Here is a 19,039-nt window from a genome sequence, read left to right as displayed (position 1 = left end):
TGAGGCCATATCCACAGGAAAATTCCCAAACGAGATGCTACAATCAACCATAATTGCCATCCCTAAACCGGGTAAATCAACAGAGTCTACAGCAAACTTTAGACCAATTTCACTATTGAATGTAGATATAAAAATCTACGCAAGGCTTTCACATTTTCTACCTAGGGTTGTACATAGCGACCAGGTAGGATTTGTTAGAGACAGACAAGCAGCAGACGGCACTAGAAGGTCACTGAACTTGGTGGCGGAAATGGGGACGAGCCGGACGCCTTCCTTGCCCTGGATGCGGAGAAGGCATTCAATAGACTCTATTGGGAGTATGCTTTCAATAATCTCAGAAAGTTCGGAATAAATAATGACTTCCTTAGAGCAATTCAAGCGCTATACTCTGCCCCTTCTGCCAGAGTCTTGGTCGACGGTGCCCTCTCGGCTTCCTTCAACATAACGAATGGAACTAGACAGGGTTGTCCCCTGTCCCCTTTACTGTTTATATTAACCATGGAACCCATGGCAGAACTAATTAGAACCTCTCCAGAAATAAGAGGAACTCGCTTAGAAAACAGATCTCATAAAATAGGACTCTTCGCAGACGATGTCCTTCAAACCTTGACAGACCCCCTGAGATCCCTGAGAGAAGTCACAAAAATTATCAAAATGTTTGGGAAAGCTTTATACTATAGTCCCAACATAAGTAAATCCCAAATATTGGGCATTAACATCAACACGAACCTAAAAAGAGACATACAAAAAGAATTTCAATGCCCCCCCTCGATACCATACCTAGGCATTAAAATCTGCTGCCCACTGAAAGACATTATTTCCCTAAATTTTGATCCTCTCCTTTCTTCCATTCAGTCAGAACTAGATTTGTTGAAAAAGAAAGACCCATCGTGGTTTGGCAAAACTATATGATACAAAATGCTTATACTACCAAAAATACTATACTTAATTAGAACTCTAGCATATCCCATTCCTTACAATACTATAAACAATTTTCTTTTTTTTTTTTTTTTTTAAATCAGATTTTTATTGAAGGTTTTCCAGAGTTACAAGTAAAGGCAGTTCTCGTTAACACAAAAAACCATACACAAGTTTCAGATGGGCATCTGACGAAAGGTTAAATGGATTCACTTCTATAGAGCTTTATACAAATTGCTCCTTAGGTGGTTGTTTATACATCTAACGTAGTGTTCCACGAGAAAAAGACAATAAATATATGGATATAATCTTTAGGCTATACAGATTAACACAAAACAAGGGACTGATTGACCAGGAAAAGAGGGGGAAGGGTTGGGGAGTGAAAGAGAAGGGGGTAGAGGAGAAATAAAGAGAGGGGGAGGGTCAGGTGGGAGGAAGCAATGGCAAGTTAGCGAGACAGGATGTCAAGGAGTCTCAGGTCTCGCCAGGGAAACCAGATTTTGATAAAGTTTTCATGCGAGTTATTATGCTAGCTAGACAGTTCTTCTAGGTTATAGAGCATGTCAACCTTGTTCTTCCATTGTGTCAGAGATGGAGGTGCCTCGCGTTGCCAGTGCAAAGGGATCAGAGCCTTAGCCGCGTCTATAAGGAAGGCTATTAATTTGTCTTTAATGGGATGGAATGTAGGTGACACTCTCCACAGGAACACCATATCCGGTGTGAGTGAGAGGTTGGGCTTAATTTTCCTCAAGTCGTACTCCACTCCCCTCCAGAAGGGTTCCAGTTTTTCACAATCCCACCAGATGTGGATATATGAACCCACTCCCCTGTCACACCTCCAACATCTATCGTGTGGGGCCAACTTATAAGCTCGCAGCCACTGTGGTGTCTTATACCAACGAACTAATAATTTGTAATGTGATTCCTGCGCTAGGATGCAAGGGGATAAACCGAACGTTGTGTTTAGAATCGTTTTCACTTCACCTGGGGAAAGAGATAGGTTAAGCTCTTTTTCCCAGGAGATAATGAAGGAAGGCTTAACTGGAGACTGTGGAATAATGAATTATTTTCGCAGGAGGGTGATTTTTCTCGTGCCGAAATTGCTATGTTTTAAGGACCTTTCGAACGATGTGAAGGGTCTGGATGAGTTGTAAGTCCTACTGAAAACTTCTAATGCCCTTCCTACTGATGCCAGGTGTAAGAAAGAGGGAGACCAATCTAGCAGAAGTTTCTGTATAATTTCAGCAGTGGGAAGGTGAGTTAGCGTCTGTAGGTCGCCCACTTTGAGATCTTTGAATTTCTTCCAGACAGAGGCAGTGCCTGGGTCAGACGGAAGGTTTAGTAATTTGTATATGGAGCTTAGTGGGAAGACTGGGGAAGGTGTTGGGGCGAGGTCTTTTCTTGCCCCATCCCATACCTCACAGGGCCCTCTTAATAGGGGGCAGAAATCTTTTGATCTGTATCTGCTTTTTGTAGGGACCCAGAGATCGTCCAGACACACGTCATTGTTGCGCGCCAAGGCTATCTTGGGGAGTACCTTATCCTTAGTCGGGTGAACTAGGTCTAGCCAGTAGCCTAAGGGTGCCCACTAGGGATGAGCGAACGTGTCCGTTACGGACACATCCGCACCCGGACACCGGCTTTGCCGAACACTGCAGTGTTCGCGCGTAAGTGTCCGGGTGCCGCCGGGGGGCGGGGAGATGCGCGGCGGCGCGGGCGGCAGTAGCGGGGAACAGGGGGGAGCCCTCTCTCTCTCCCTCTCCCCCCCACTCCCCGCCGCACCCCCCCGCGCTGCCACGGCGGCCCCCGAACTTTTTCGCCCAAACACTGAAGTGTTCGCAAAGTTCGGTGTTCGGGCGAAAAAGGGGCGGAGCCGAACGTGTTCGCTCATCTCTAGTGCCCACCCACCAGCGTTTTTTTTACTGCAAAATTCACAGCGTTTTTTTTTTTCTGCAGGGGTCTTTGGGCTATGGGACATACAAAGCTAAAATCGCGATCGCGCAAAATCGCGATATCGCGGTAAATCGCGATTTTGCGCGATCGCGATTTTAACATTACAAGTCCCATAGACCCCTGCAGAGAAAAAAATGCTGCGAATTTCGCAGGGAAAAAAATCGCCAGTGGGTGGGCGCCCTTACTGTGAGGCTCAGTAATAGTCAGGGATGTTAGGGAGACCAATGCCGCCCTCCGTTCTTCTTTTTATCATTAGACTATATGCCAGTCTTGGTCTTTTCTGACTCCAGACATATGCTGTGAATGCTGAGCGGATAGCTCTAAAGAAGTCTGCTGGTAGGTGAATAGGAAGCATCCTGATTTTCTATAAGATTATTGGAAGAATGTAAGATTTCAAAATGTTCCTTCTGCCAAACCAAGAAATTAGTGGAATGTCATAGTTGTCAAGAAGCTTTTTGACTTAGTTCAGCAGTGGAACAAAATTAATTGTATATATGTCTTTTATTTTTTTCGGTATTCTTACACCAAGGAAGACCAGGGAAGTCTCTGACCACGCAAAGGGTAAGGTAGCCCTGATAGATTTGCTGAGAGAGTGGGGGATGGAGATATTGAGGGCTGTTGACTTATTAAAATTTATTTTAAAGTTCGAGATCTTGACAAAGGCGTCCAGAAGCTCGACCAGTCTGTTGAAGCCCCTTTCGGGGGTGGGTTACGAGAAAGACGATGTCGTCTGCAAAAGCCGCCGTAGACAAGACCTCATCTCCTATACTTAGACCTGTTATGTCTGGGTCGTGTCTGACTTGAAGTAAAAGGGGCTCCAGTGCGAGTATGAACAGTGAGGGGGAGAGAGGGCAGCCCTGACGGGTACCGTTTTTGATGTCGAAGGGGGATGACAATATGTCATTGACCTTAAGCCTCGCATGAGGGAGGGCATACAGAGAGAATATAGCCGACACAAATGCCTCAGGGATATTATATTGCAATAACGTAGATCTCATATAATTCCAATTGACTCGATCAAACGCCTTTTCTGCGTCGGTGCCTTAAAAGGCCAGTGGAATGTTATGCGCCTGGGCGTAGTGTATGGCGTGAAGGAGTCAACGGCAATTGTCTCTGCCCTCCCTCCCCTTCACAAATCCAGCTTGCTCTGCGTTGATCAATGTTGGTACTAGTCCATCTAGTCTTTTAGCTAAGAGTTTCGCCCATAACTTAGTGTCAAAGTTGATGAGCGAAATAGGCCTGTAACTACCGCATAGGGTGGGATCCTTACCGTCCTTGTCTATCAAGGTAATGTGGGCCTCTTGTGCTTGTTTGGTTAGAGATGCTCCCGTAAGAAGAGCATTAAACAGGTCGGTTATTCTGGGTATTAATATCGCTTGGAAGGCCTTGTAATAAGGAAGGGTTAGGCCATCAGGACCTGGGCTTTTATTTGGTGGGCAGGAGGCAAGGAGATCTTTCACCTCTGTTTGTGTCACAGGTATGAGAAGTTCGCGTGCTTCTTCACTTTTAAGTTTTGGTATGGGCAATCGTCGGAGAAAGGCGTCGATTTCGTCCTCAACACTGAGGGCATTTTCGTCTGGTGGCTGTTTCTGAAGGTTATACAGGTCTGAATAAAAGAGTTGGAATTCTCTAGCAATCTTTTTGGATGAAGTCACTAGCTTGCCCGGGGTGGTTTTGATAGCATTGATCGCATTTTTAGCCCATGCTTTTTTAATTAATGCGGTCGTGTATTTGTTCCCTTTATTACCCTGGGCATAGACAATGTGCTTCATGAATAGATGTTTTTTATTGAATTTTGAGTCAAGACAGAGCCGCAGCTCTCCTCTTAACTCCGCTAGTTTCTCTAGGAGGGATTCCGTCTGTGAGAGCTTTGCCATCTGTTCTATTCTAGCTATTTGAGACAGTTTATCATCTATCTCTCTCTGTAGGCGCTTCTTTTCTCTGGAGCCTAGTGCGATCAGAAGGCCTCTTACATAGGCCTTGTGGGCCTCCCACACTGTGGGTAGATCCACTTCCCCTCCAGAATTAAGTTGGAAGAATTCCTCAATCAAATTATTCATAGTTGTAACCTCTTCTTTTGCGTCCAGTAAGGACGCATTAAGCCTCCATCTCCATTCCCTGGGACCCTGGTGGAGGGGCCGAAGCGTTATATGTACGGGTGCGTGGTCGGAGACAGTTGCCGTGTCTATCTTAGCTCCTAGTAGTGCAGTAAGGGAACCGGAGAAAATGAACAGGTAGTCGAGCCTCTGATAAGTCGAATGTACCTGCGAAAAGAATGAATAATCCTTCGCTGTTGGATGTAGAAGACGCCAGGCGTCCACCTATCCAAGCTCCTGCAAACTCCTATTAAGCTTCCTCAGCCTCACCCGTGAGATATGGGAACGGCCTGTGGATGCATCAAGACTGGGATTTAGGGTAGCATTCAGGTCGCCCCCCATGATAATCTGACCCTCTGCGAAGTGTTTCAATACCTCCAGCTGGGTAAGTAGCCAGGGAACCTGGTCGGTATTGGGGGCATATAAGTTGGCGATTGTGAATTGTTTGTTTTTTATGGAGCCCTTCAGGAACAACACTCTTCCATCTCCATCAGTATATTGCGAATTGCAAGTGAAGCTGAGAGTTTTGTGGAAGAGTATTGAAACCCCTCTGGAGGCTGATGTAGCATAGCTGCTATGAAAGCTCTGTGGGAAATGTTTACCTGGCAACGCAAAGCACCTGTCCCCCTTGAAGTGGGTCTCCAGAAGAAGAAGGATTTTCGTGGGATATCTTTTGAGGAGTAGGGCAATATCATGGCGCTTTCCTAGCGTGTTGAGGCCCCGAATATTGAAGGAGGTTATGCAAAGATCATCCATTTCGTGCTGCTTGTCCGGTGGGGAAGCAAAGAGAGAGTATTACACTTAAAGGGGTTGTCCCGCGCTGAAACGGGTTTTTTTTTTTCAATAGCCCCCCCGTTCGGCGCGAGACAAACCCGATGCAGGGGTTAAAAAAGAAAACCGGATAGTGCTTACCTGAATCCCCGCACTCCGGTGACTTCTTACTTACCTGGTGAAGATGGCCGCCGGGATCTTCACCCTCGGTGGACCGCAGGGCTTCTGTGCGGTCCATTGCCGATTCCAGCCTCCTGATTGGCTGGAATCGGCACGTGACGGGGCGGAGCTACGAGGAGCCGCTCTCCGACACGAGCGGCCCCATTCAGAAAAGAAGAAGACCGGACTGCGCAAGCGCGTCTAATTCGGCGATTAGACGCTGAAAATTAGACGGAGCCATGGAGACGAGGACGCTAGCAACGGAACAGGTAAGTGAATAACTTCTGTATGGCTCATAATTAATGCACAATGTACATTACAAAGTGCATTAATATGGCCATACAGAAGTGTATACCCCCACTTTGTTTCGCGGGACAACCCCTTTAATGTAGGGTTTATCAGATACGTGGGAGACTCCCCCCGGTAATAGGTAAGAAGAAGAGAAGAAGAGGAGATAAAAGGAGGTAAAAGGAGGTAAAAGGAGGGGGGGCAGAAACAAGAGGGGAGTGTACAAAGGGGTAGGAGGGAGACAAACAACAAAAAGGGGGAAAAAGATGAAATAGCAATAAAGATGAAACAATTACACTAACTCGTGTATTACAATTTAGCTTGAAGTAGAGAGTTCTATCACAACTGTGTGATCCTCTCTGGTAGGTGGGCTAGCCACTACAAGGTAGTGCAACAGCGATACCTATAATAACAAAGATAAAAGAACAAAAGAACACTCGGCCTGACCTGATAGGTACGGTCGGGGACCCTGTCTATTACAGGGAGAGTTAGCCGAGAAGGAGGGAGACATTAAGTAGACAGAACAGTAAAGAAAAGAATATACAACATGCATATTTATCCTTATGTTATGCAGATTATCAGCATATGGAAACTGAGGAATATCTGTAAGTGACGGAAGAAAGGAGGGGCCCCCATCCACCCACTGTTGACAGCGGGGGGGGGGGGGGAGACGCTTCAGCTACCTCGGCTGTCACACTAGAGGCGGGGCAGCCAGAGGAACAGGATCAAAGTCTGAATCAGAGTCCCGATCAAGTGCCGCCTGCCACTCCTAGGAACCTTGGCCCCCTCGCAGGAGACCTCAAAATATCGAGAGTCTCAGAGGTAGGGCGGAACGTATAACGTAACAGGGGACGTTGGCAGGAAACTGACAGCATCGTCATCGGATGGACGGTTATGAGATGAATCAGGGAGCAGTCTCATGTGTCCATCAGATCTGTATGATCTCTGACCTTCTTTTTCTTGCCCTTTGGAGATTTATGGTTGTTAACTGGGGTCCAGCCTTCAGATGCCTTAAGATTGGGGAACCTGGGAAGCTCAGGAAGAGGAAGCCAGCTTGGGATTTCAATAGGGACAATATCCAGGAGCTGCCAGCACTGTTGGAGCTCTTCAGAAGAGCGGATGTTAATTTTGCGCCCCTTATGGGTTATCCCCAGGCCAAAGGGGAACAACCAGGCATATCTTATTCCTTTATCCCTGAATGCTTCCAGAAGTGGGCGCAGCAGACGTTGCTTAGACAAGGTCGAAGGGGCCAAATCCTGGAAGAGCTGCAGTGGGGCGTCTGCATAACATAAGTCCTTATGTTGCCTTGCTGCTCTCAGAACCGCCACCGCATCCGGAAATGAGAGCAGTTTACACACAGATCCCTCGGGGGATCTGAAGCAGGGGGAGGGGGTCTGAGGGCTCTGTGAATTCGCTCAATAACTACGCCTGCAGCTCTTTCCTCTGCAAGAAGTAAACCAAACAACTCTTTAGCCACTTTCATCAGGCAATCAGTCGCCCAGGACTCCGGCAGACCTTTGATGCGGATGTTATTTCGTCTGTTCCTGTTTTCAATGTCCTCTTGTAGTATTAAAGATTTGTTAAGTTGATTGTGGTGCTCCTTAATTGCTCTTTCCATGTCTAAAGAGTGAGAGGTGATAGAGGCTGCAGCGGTCTCCAGCTCCTCTACCCTGCGCCCGATATGTTTAAGATCGTCTTTTATCTCACTTAGATCTGCTTTCAGAGGAAGCAGTGCTTGAGAGAACAGCTCTCTCATAAATCCCTTAGAGATGCTTTCCCCCTCCTCTCCGTCTGTGGAAGCCCCATCATCCCCCTCCTTACTGTTATATGCTGCGATCTCCAGAGCCGGCGCCATCTTGGACGGAGCGCGGGGAGAGCGGGTGCTCCGTTCTTTAAGATATCGCTGTATATCGGCTTGCCCTTTCTGTGTTCTAGGAGTGCTCTGAGTGTCTCCCCCTCTGTTTCTGTCGATCTTGCCCATATTCAGCTGAAGGTTGCTGCTGTATCGGGTCCCAGAGGTGCCGGTGAGAAGGAGCTCTGCTTTCAACACTCCATCTCAGTCAGCAGTCAGGCTCCGCCCCCTACTATAAACAATTTTCAAAAACAAATGCTGAAATTTATATGGGGAGGAAAAAGACCTAGAGTGACAGCTAATATTTTATACCTCAACTGCAGACAGGGAGTACTGGGGGTACCCAATTTGTGGTCTTACTATCAAGCAATTAATATAAAACAATCGACCACATGGCTTGAGGACAACCAGAGACTGCCATGGCCCCACATAGAAAGACACATCATTCGAAACAGATCTCTGGGGTCTCTTTTACAAGCCTCAATTCTTGGTGTCACCAACCCAAACCTTCACCTATCCCTAGACGTGCATACTTATGTCCTCCCATGCTGGCGTCTCTTCAGCCTTGGAAAATATATACCTATAAACTTATAAAATCTCCAAAAAGAAAAGTTATCAAAATCCCACTTGAGATACTAACCTATTATATATCTGACATCTCAATTGGAAGTTGGATAAGTAAAGGCATTAAATTTGTCTCTGATCTCATGGAAGATCAAAAGATAATACCATTCCAACCACTCAAAGAGAAATATAACCTTTCTACAAATGACCTCTACACTTACTACCAGATTCGATCATTTGTAGACAAAAACCACATGGAGAGCTGTATGTTCCCGGCCGAACTGACCTCAATTTTCTCCAAACCCCTAACTATACAGGGGAAAGCTACAAGGAAATGGTACAACACTTTGTTAGGCGACACAGGAGAAACAAAGAAAATCCATCTACTCAATTGGGGAAAATATATAAAAGAAAACTTCACAATATCTCAATGGCTGTTCTCCTTTGAGTGGGTGAATAAATCCACCCTAAATGCAAATGTTATTCAGGTACATTACAAACTACTTACAAGGTGGTATTATACCCCATCCAAACTAGCTAGAAGAATCCCTGGAGCAAACAACCAATGCTGGAGGGAATGTGGAGGAGAGGGAACTATATTCCACATTTTTTGGGAGTGCCCCTTAGTTCAATCCTATTGGAAAGAGATCTTCCTAATGATCCGCGGGGTTACTGGCATCATGATCCCCCAGAATCCAAGTATACGCCTATTATTACTGAACTGTAATCTCATACCCTATGAACATAGGAAATGGGTATGTCACTGCTTACTTACAGCCAAGCTAATAATTACTAGGAAATGGAAGTCTAAATGCCCCCCTAGCTCCACTGAACTAATTGAAACTATCATAGATCACTATACATATGAGAAAATTCTCGCCAATAGAAATGCTGACAGACATAATTTTGACTCCAGATGGAAGTTGTGGCTGCGCTTTTTGACAAAACAACAACTGTTGTAGTTTATTAGTTTAAATGTTTTGATACTGTAAATGTAAAAATTCCATATCTGCAAGATTTCCTGAGATAATCGTTAGTTCTTTAATTATCACAAAAAAAAGAAATTGAAATGTATTGTCACATATTGTATGTTTAATGACATATACTTGTAATTGTGGAATTAAAACTAACTAAAAAAAGAATTTGGAAAATAAAATATGCAGTACACCCTTGATGAATTTGTTAAAGGGGGCAATTTTCAAAATGGGTTATTTGTGGGGGTTCACTATTTATTTTAGCAGCTTGATGGATCTACAAGTGTGCAATGGGGCCTGAAACACCTTCAAGCAAAATTTCAGTTCTGAAAGCTACCGACTGCTCTTTACGTTTTGGGCCCTATTGTGCATACAGACATAAGACTAGGGCCACAATTGGTACGTTTCATGTGTACGATAGAAAGAAAATGGTCTTTAAAATGACATATTTGCAAATATACGATTTTTTATCTTTCTCCTCTAAATTGCATTAACCCTTGAAAAAAAATGAGCGGTAAAAATACTCATGACACCCCTCAGTAAATACATTAAGGGGTGTATCTTTTAAAATTTGGTTATTTGCAGTGGTATTTATCTGACACTTAGAAGCCTTAGCAATCTTGGCTTGATTTAGGAAAACAAAGTGTTCCTCAAATTTTAAGAATTAATGTTAACTTTGTAAGTTTCCTAAATGGTTAAAAAACAAAAGTTTTTCAAATGTGCTTCCAGAAGGAAGTAAACAGATGGAAATATATATCTAATTAAAATTTGTACAGGATGTTTCCACGTATTTGACATATTGCAGTTGAAAATGTGAAAGATTTTTCTCCCCAATTTTGGTGCTTTTAATAAATATACACTAATTCTTTCGGACTATTTTTAACACATAAATGAAGTACAATGTGTAAAAAAACATTGTCAGAATTACTTGAATATGCAAAACCTTACAGAGATATTCTATGTTAAAGTGACATATTTTAGATTTCCAAAGCATGGTCGGATCATTAAGGCATAAACAAGCTTGGTCACTAAGGAGCTAATTTCTCACACCATTACTTTTTCAGTCACTAAGATTACTGTGGGGATTGTGATGTGGAGATTCTCTGCAGAAACGTCCAGATACATAATAAATAAATCCCACTCACTACGCTTTCCAACTTGCACAGACAAAGCATGGATACATCTGGCCAGATGTCTTATAGAAATCTGCAGAGAAAAATGCAGCTCATCCAGTATTTGTAAAAATAGTATATAATCAAAACAATAACTTTATTGGAAAATAATTAAAAAAATATTTTGGTATAGAAAATCACGACCAGAACATGCAAGGATGTCGCTAATATCACTCATGAGTTTCCCATGCCATGCAGCACCCTTAGGCCTCGTTTACACGAGCGTGTTTATATGTGTGCATAGGTGCGCATAAAACTGCGCCCACGTATGTGCAAAAACATGCCGGAACACAGGTCTGTGCCCGTTGAAAGCAATGGGCTGCCGGCAACCCTTGCACTGATTTTCGGGGAAGGGCTCTAAATATAAGATCTTCCCAGAAAATCATCCCTGGTTTGTGTAAAAAATAAAAAACATATACTCCCTTCTCTGCTGCTGTTGGGGCTCAGGCATGTCTAGCCTCTTGGGTCCTAGCAGTGTAGTGAAGTTCTTTCAGCAGATGGGGATTTAAAATTCCTGCCTACTGAAAGGGCTGTATCTCATTGGCTGAGCACTCTGCCAATCACAGGCAGCACTCAGCCATTCATTGAATGACAGCTGAGCGCTGCCTGTGATTGGTCACAACGCTTAGCCAATCACAGGCAGCGATCGGCCAATCATTGAAGTCAATGAATGGCCGAGCACTGCCTGTGATTGGCTGAGCGCTCAGCCAATCAGATACAGCCCTTTCAGCAGGCAGGGATTTTAAATTTCTGCCAGCTGAAAGAACTTCACTACTGCTGGGGAACCAAGAGGCTAGACACGCCTGAGCCCCGACAGTGGCGGAGAAGTGAGTATATGTTTTTTTAAATTTTTTACACAACCCAGGGATGATGTTCAAGGAAGGTCTTATATTTAAAGCCCTTCCCTGAAAATCACTGCAGGGGTTGCCGGCAGCCCATTGCTTTTAATGGAGCCACTGGCAAAAGCGGCAGCCCCATTGAATGCAATGGGAGAACATTGTGATACTCTGCCACAGCTGTCATGGCTGTGACAGCTGTGGCAGGGGATTATTTACTCCCTGCAGGGAGACCCCTTGTCACTGAACACCATGTCAGTGCTGTATAATCAAAAACATAAGTGTAAATCACTCTTCAAATTCAGCCCAAGTAGCTCAAATATCTGGAGATTCATAATCAAAAAGGTTTTCATTTTTTAACAAAGAACACTTAAGTTCACCACTTTGAACTGTTTTTATGAATTTATCAATGCCAAACACTCTAAGGCCTTAGTCACGCGGGCGTTTTTTCCTGCGATTTGCGGATCGCATGACGGATGCGCATCCGCAAATCGCGTGACCGGGGCCGAAAAAGCGCCCGAAAAAACTGCTCCTAGCCGCGTTTCAATAGAAACGGGCCGGAGCTGTCCAGCGCATTGAATTCAATGGAGCCGGCAATACAGCCGGCTCCATTGAAAGCAATGCGCTGCGGGCGATCTCACGATGAATTTTCGGGAAGGGCTTAAATATATAAGCCCTTCCCTGCAATTCATCCAGAAATGTGTAAAAATAAAAAAAATATATGTACTCACCTTGTCCCGGCAGACGGAGTTCAGCAGCATCTGGCCGGCGGCAGTTCTCCTGAACTGCTCTCTGTAGTATTCAGCAGCCGGGGATTTAAAATCCCCGCCTGCTGAATGAGCTGCCTCTGATTGGTCACAGCCTGACCAATCAGAGGCAGCTCTCACTCACACCCATTCATGAATTCATGAATGGGTGAGTGAGTGCTGCCTCTGATTGGCTCAGCGCAGGGACCAATCAGGGGCAGCTCTCAGCTGTCATTCATGAATTCATGAATGGGTGTGAGTGAGAGTTGCCTCTCCGTCTGTCAGGACCAGGTGAGTATATATATTTTTTTTATTTTTACACATTTCTAGATGAATTGCAGGGAAGGGCTTATATATTTAAGCCCTTCCCAACAATTCATCCCGCGCTCGCCGGCAGCCCATTGCTTTCAATGGAGCCGGCTGTATTGCTGGCTCCATTGAATTCAATGGGCAAACATCTTTCTTCTCTGCCACAGCTGTTACAGCTGTGGCAGAGAAGTATGATTTGTCTAGTATATGTTCTCAATGGAGTTGGCGCTGCTGCTGCCGGCCCCATTGAGTGCATATAGAGAAGAGAACAGGAATCGCAGATCGCAGGTAGGTGCGATCTGCGATTTCTGTTCTATAATTTATCGGACGAGCGCATAAAAAGCGCTCATGTGTCAATTCTGACAGCGGCATTTAAATCCCCCGAACGCTGTTTAGGGGTCCCGCACGGCCCCCCCGCGGTGAGATCGGGGGAGCCGTGCAGGTGTCATGGCAGCCGGGGGCCTAATAAATGGCCCCAGGGCTGTCTTAGCAGACTGCCTATCAAGCCATCCACACAGGGTGGCTTGAAAGACTGCCTGTAAAAAAGCAGTATACCGTAATGCCATAGTATTACGTCATACTGCAGGAGCGATCAAAGCATCGCATGTTAAAGTCCCCCAGGGGGACTTCAAAGTAATGTAAAAAAAATAATCAATAAAGTTTTTTTAATTGTTAAAAAAAAAAAGTTATAAAAGTTTAAATCACCCCCCTTTTGCCATATCCATTATTAAAAAATCAAAATCATAAAATAAAAATATGTATTTGATATCGCCGCGTCCGTAAAAGTCCGATCTATCAAAGTAGTGCATTATTTTTCCCGCACGGTGAACGTCGTCTGAAAAAAAAAATAAAGAACGCCAGAAATACACTTTTTTCGTTACTCAAAACGAGCTCTTGAGCATTACAAAAAGCTCGGCTTGAGTAACGAACACCCAAGCATTTTGGTGCTCACTCATCTCTAGTGCTGAATGACATGGGAAACACGTCAGTTAGATTAGCTACATCATTGAGTCTTGTGGTCATCTTTTTCCATACCAAAATAATGTTTAATGATTTTCCAATAATTGTTTTGGTTTTGTTAGATATTATTTTTCCAAGGACTGGATGAGCTGGATTCTCTGCAGAGAAGAGTCCACATTTCTGTACAAGTGTTAAAGGTTGTTAAACTGTGAATTTATTATACTCAACTTGCTATTCAAACCAGCACCACTTGGATTATTGCTTTGAAAGTCCAGTAACACTACTTAACATCACATGAACCATAACAAACCAATAGAAAACTTAGAGACAAATTTTAATTAGAGGTTTTTTTCTTTCAGACTTGTGAAATTACGGAGAAAATAAATTGTCGCATGTGTAGAATTATTGCTACCACAAGGCTTTGTTTTGTGCTTAGACCATAAGTTGTTAGACCCCTTACAGTTGTGAAGATGTATTGGTTTTGTTGCTGTCGTTAGCCATTTAGTCGTTTACGACCCTCGGCAACCCTAAAGGCGAGCTCCCTCAATGTTTTTCAATTTTGCACTGCTTCTTTCAGTTGTGTGATATCCATGCCAGTATCAGCCATTGTGTCCTCTGGTGGCCAGGAGTTCTTTTGCTACTGATCTGTCCAAGCATTACAGATTTTTCTAGCGACTCTGCTCGCATTACTTGGCCAAAATACATGAGTCTGAGTCTGGTCATCTTGCCCTCCAGTGATATATTGGGTCTTATACAATTCAGGACTTTTCTGTTTGTAATTCTCGCCATCCAGGGCATACACATCAGCTTTCACCAGCACCACAGCTCAAACGCACCAATCTTTCCTCTATCAGCTTTTTTTGCAGTCCAGCTTTCACATCCATACATGGCTATGGGGAAAATGGTGATTTGCTCTATCCTGTGTTTAGTTGCTGTACCAATATCCCTATGTTTCCAGATTTTGTCCATTTTTAGCGTTGCGCTGCGCCCCAATGCTATACTGCGTATTATCTCTGGCATAGATTCTCAAGCCTGGTTAATTTTTGAGCCAAGGAAGATGAAGTCCTGCACACATTCTAAGACCTCATCATCAATTTTGATTTAAATTTAGCTATTTTTTGCAGTTGTCATAATTTTAGCATTCTTTAAATTCAGGCAGAGGCCCATTTTTTCACTTTCAGTTTTAATCTTACATATTATCTGCTTCACACCTGCTTCTGCAAGCAGAGTTGTGTCCTCCACATAACGAGATTGTTGATGTTTCTTCCACCTATTTTCTCCCCAATTTCTAATTCGTCTAGGTCCATTTTACGCATGATCACTTCTGCATGTTGGTTGAACAAGAAGACGGTGAGAGGATGCAGCCCTATCGGACACCTTTGCCGATCCCAAACCAATGTGTTTCCCCCATACTGTGTAGTCTATAATACTATATTCTCAAAAAGAATATAATCCATCAGCATATCATTAAAATTAACTCACTGTAAGATTTAACTAAGATAATGAAAATTTATAAAGATATTGAAGTTACAAGATATTGTTTTATAGAATAACAATTAATATAGCAGTGTTCTGACAAATAGGTTGATGAAGGTAAACTGCATTTATAGAACTTGAATAGTGATTGTAAACCAATAATCATTTTAAAAGCTTATCATGTTTTTTTTCTAGTCAATTGTAGAAAACATATAGATTTGCTTGCACTTTCTTTGTGCTGCATTTTGGTAAGACTAAGCATGCAACATCAATTTATGAAATGTCTAAGAGACCACAAAAGGGAACCATTTATCATTCTGTAGATAGAGCAATTTTCTTCTTTAGTATATTGACAATAGACGTTTACAGAAAAGAAAATTGCTGTCTTCTCTTCCCATATAGGATTTCTAGTCTATTACATCTGTACACTTCAAAACCAATTTCCTTATAATTATTCTAACTGTATAATGGCTACATTTTAATTATTTTCAATCAACAAAATTATACATCATTATTAACAACAAGAATTATTTGTGTGAATGTTGTTTTGCATTAGTCTTAGTAATGTAACTCCTTAAAAACAACCATTTTCACAGACAGTTTATATACCCACCATTGCCCAGGTTTTCTCTCTTATACCACATTCCAAGAAGCTCTTTTTTAAATGTCTTGTTGTGACAGTAGCTACATATTTGCTCCTTTCTCCAATAGTAAAATACGGATGTTGATCGCAATGCTTGCGAGGATCATACTGAAAGCCTTTCAGCAACAAATTGGAACGCTTTGCTGCCCTTGATGTGCTGACCCTATCTTTCTCTTTTTAATTTTTTGCTTCATGCTGTTCCAGGCTCTCTGCAGTCCTTGATGTAGTAGCTGTTTCCTGCAATACTTGAAGTTTGACCTCACACTGTTTCATGCTTTCGAACACCCTTATTGTTCTGGCTCTTCCCCCTGTCTTTTTTAACTCAAACCTCCTGACATTTTGAGGTTTCCACAGCCCTTTATGTCCCGAATCTTTCCCGCTCATTCTTAAGTCGTTGATCACATCGTTTGCTTGTCTCACTCGCTTGCAGTAATTCTCCTTTGTTTTCCGCTGGACTTGTCCAATGTATTTCTTTTTATTAAAGGCAGTAAGGATCCACCACATGTCTAAATTATTCACCACACTGAATCACAAAACATCTTATTTTATCATGTACTCGTACAATTGACCTTAGCTATTGAAACAATGTAAAAACCTGTGCTTGTTGCACATAGCAACAAATCATTATTCTGTACAATTAAAGCTGTGATTTGATTGGTTGCAATGAGCAAACAGTAAATTGGGTTGATATCACCAAAGTATGTAGGAGATTATCATTCCTTAAGATGCTCTAGTAAAATGAAAGCTGTGCTGTGTTTTTAGTTAATGTGAACAAGAAGCGGTTGAAAACACAGCCAGTATTTTAAGTAAGATCATGTAGAGTGTGTATATTAGGTTTGGTTGCATAGATTTCAATGATTACTGATGAAAACTTAAAGGGGTTGTCCCGCGGCAGCAAGTGGGGTTAAGCACTTCTGTATGGCCATATTAATGCACTTTGTAATATACATCGTGCATTAAATATTGGCCATACAGAAGTTATACACTTACCCCCTCCGGTGCTGGCGTCCCCGTCTCCATGGCGATGACTGAAGCCTTCTTCTCTGGTCGCCGCAACAGTCGCGCTTGCGCAGAGAAGAACCATCTCCTGGAGGCTCTGGACTCACGAGCTGCGTCCTGGCTCCTCCCCCTTCTCAGCGTCATCGCATAGTTCCGCCCCCGTCACATGGTGCCGATCAGCCAATGGGGTGGCTGTAATCGGCAGTGGAACGCAGACAGCAGAAGAACATCCACAGTGCACCAGGGGAGAAGACTGGCGGTGCACTGTGGGAGAAGACCAGCGGCAGCCATCTTGGACAGAAGATTTTTTAAAGTAGCTGAACGGGGATTCAGGTAAGGGAATTTTTTTTTTTTTTACTAACACATGGCAGCGGTTTTCCTTTACAGGTACTGGGGGACTGGGCAAAAAATTTTTTTAGCTTTTGGCGTGGGACAACCCCTTTAAGTTGTTTAAAGCAAACTCTTTTCTTATCTTACAAACAGATACCTGCCTTAGGGTCCTATACAAAAACACACACACACACATACATTTTTGTTGCTTTTATAAGGGCTCACTCCCACGAGCGATGTGGAATACACCCGCAAATTACGCCATGGGAGTACCGCAAATCAAAACAAAAAAGAGCCAGTGAGTGATCGTGTTTTTCCACAGTTTTGCTTCCTTTGATATCAATGGAGCCCTTCCATGGTAAAATAGAACATGCTGCAATTTTTTCACGCTCACGAAAATCCGTGGTATAAATACGCATTTGTGCGTTGGCAGGCAGAAAGCTAGTAGCTTCAATAGAACCGTGCCACTGCGAAATTAACATGTGGATTTCCGCCGCGGGAAACGCAATGCAAATCCATCCGTGGGCATTCACCCTAAGTCCTATAGAGAAAACAATGGGGAAAAAGTCATACCTAGAATATACTATGTCTAAATAGCCAGCCAGGTTGGATAGCCTCCCACTGATGCCCAAACAGCCGCGTTTCCCGCGATTTTTCCACGCGTTTTTCCCGACGTTTTCGAGGCGTTTTCGCGGCTTTTCCATTAATTTCCATGGAGAAAAATAAGGACACATATGCAACTGACAGTTCCTATGTTAAAAACGCAAACGCAACGCAAAAAAAACGCCAGTGGACAGGAACACATGTTATCTCTATGCCTATGCAGGAAAAACGCAAAACGCAAAACGCAGGTAAAAAAACGCCAGTGGGTGCTCGCCCTTACACACAATTGCTAAAAAACCAAGATGCTGTGTATGTAAATCTATACAGTGTTTTACTTCAGACTTCATAGTAACGCATGGCAAGAGTGTTTTTAAAAAAAAGGAATTCAGGAAAATACTACTGAAAGCACATCAAAAAGCTCACACAGTCACAGGTGCATGCTCTCTCTGACCACACCCTCAAGCACTGCCTAAATTGTATTATTTCTGGAGTCCGCCCCTTACATTTATTTGAATACAACCAATCACATCACAATTTTCATAATTTTTTTTTATTATGAAAGTGACAAAAATAAGAAAGGCAGTTTTCTTACTCACTAATCTTCTCCTGGCTCTTCCAGTGCCCTGGGTCACGTCACTCCAGTTGGCCGGATCCTCTTACTCCTGTTTTGGAGCATCCATTAGCTGCAGTTCACTTCCTGCAGGGCGGTGAAGGCTACGAGTAACACTTTTTCACAGGAAAAAGTCGATCTGGACAGCTTGCCGTGAAGTGACAATGGGAACCAGAGGATCCAAGAGAAGATTGGTGAGGTGAATATCTGGTAAGAAGACTGCCTGAAGAGGAATAGGCAAGTATAGATTTTTATTTTATAGCAGAAGCCCTTTAAGGGCAGCCCTGATCTCTCTAAGACCCTTCTGTTACGGAGTCTTGACTTTTCAACTCCAATTGTCTTTATTTTGTAACAATTTTTTTTTCATTAAACTCCTCCACTCACACCCAAATCAACATGGTCAATTCTTTTGACCATCAATAACGTAGAACAACAGTGATGATGGAATGTAAATGAGCTTTCTAGGACTAAGATATTGATGATCTATCCTTAGGATAGATCATCAATATCTGATTGGCAGGGGTTTACCACTTGGGACTCCTGCAGATCAGTGGTCTGAGTGCTATGGCTACTTCACTGCATACCAGGTACAGCAATGTTCATTTCATAACATTGTGTCTGGCATAGTAGCTCAATTTCATTCTTGGGCCATGTGACCAATAATAGTGATATCAGAGGCCTGAGAAGACACCATTGCACTCACCTGAGCACAACATTTACTTCAATCAGCTGATCGTTGGGGTTCTAATCAGTGGATCCCCACCAATACTAAGGATAGGT

The sequence above is a fragment of the Eleutherodactylus coqui genome, chromosome 4, assembly GCF_035609145.1.
Source record: "Eleutherodactylus coqui strain aEleCoq1 chromosome 4, aEleCoq1.hap1, whole genome shotgun sequence".
NCBI lineage: Eukaryota > Metazoa > Chordata > Amphibia > Anura > Eleutherodactylidae > Eleutherodactylus > Eleutherodactylus coqui.
This window is presented reverse-complemented; position numbering follows the sequence as displayed.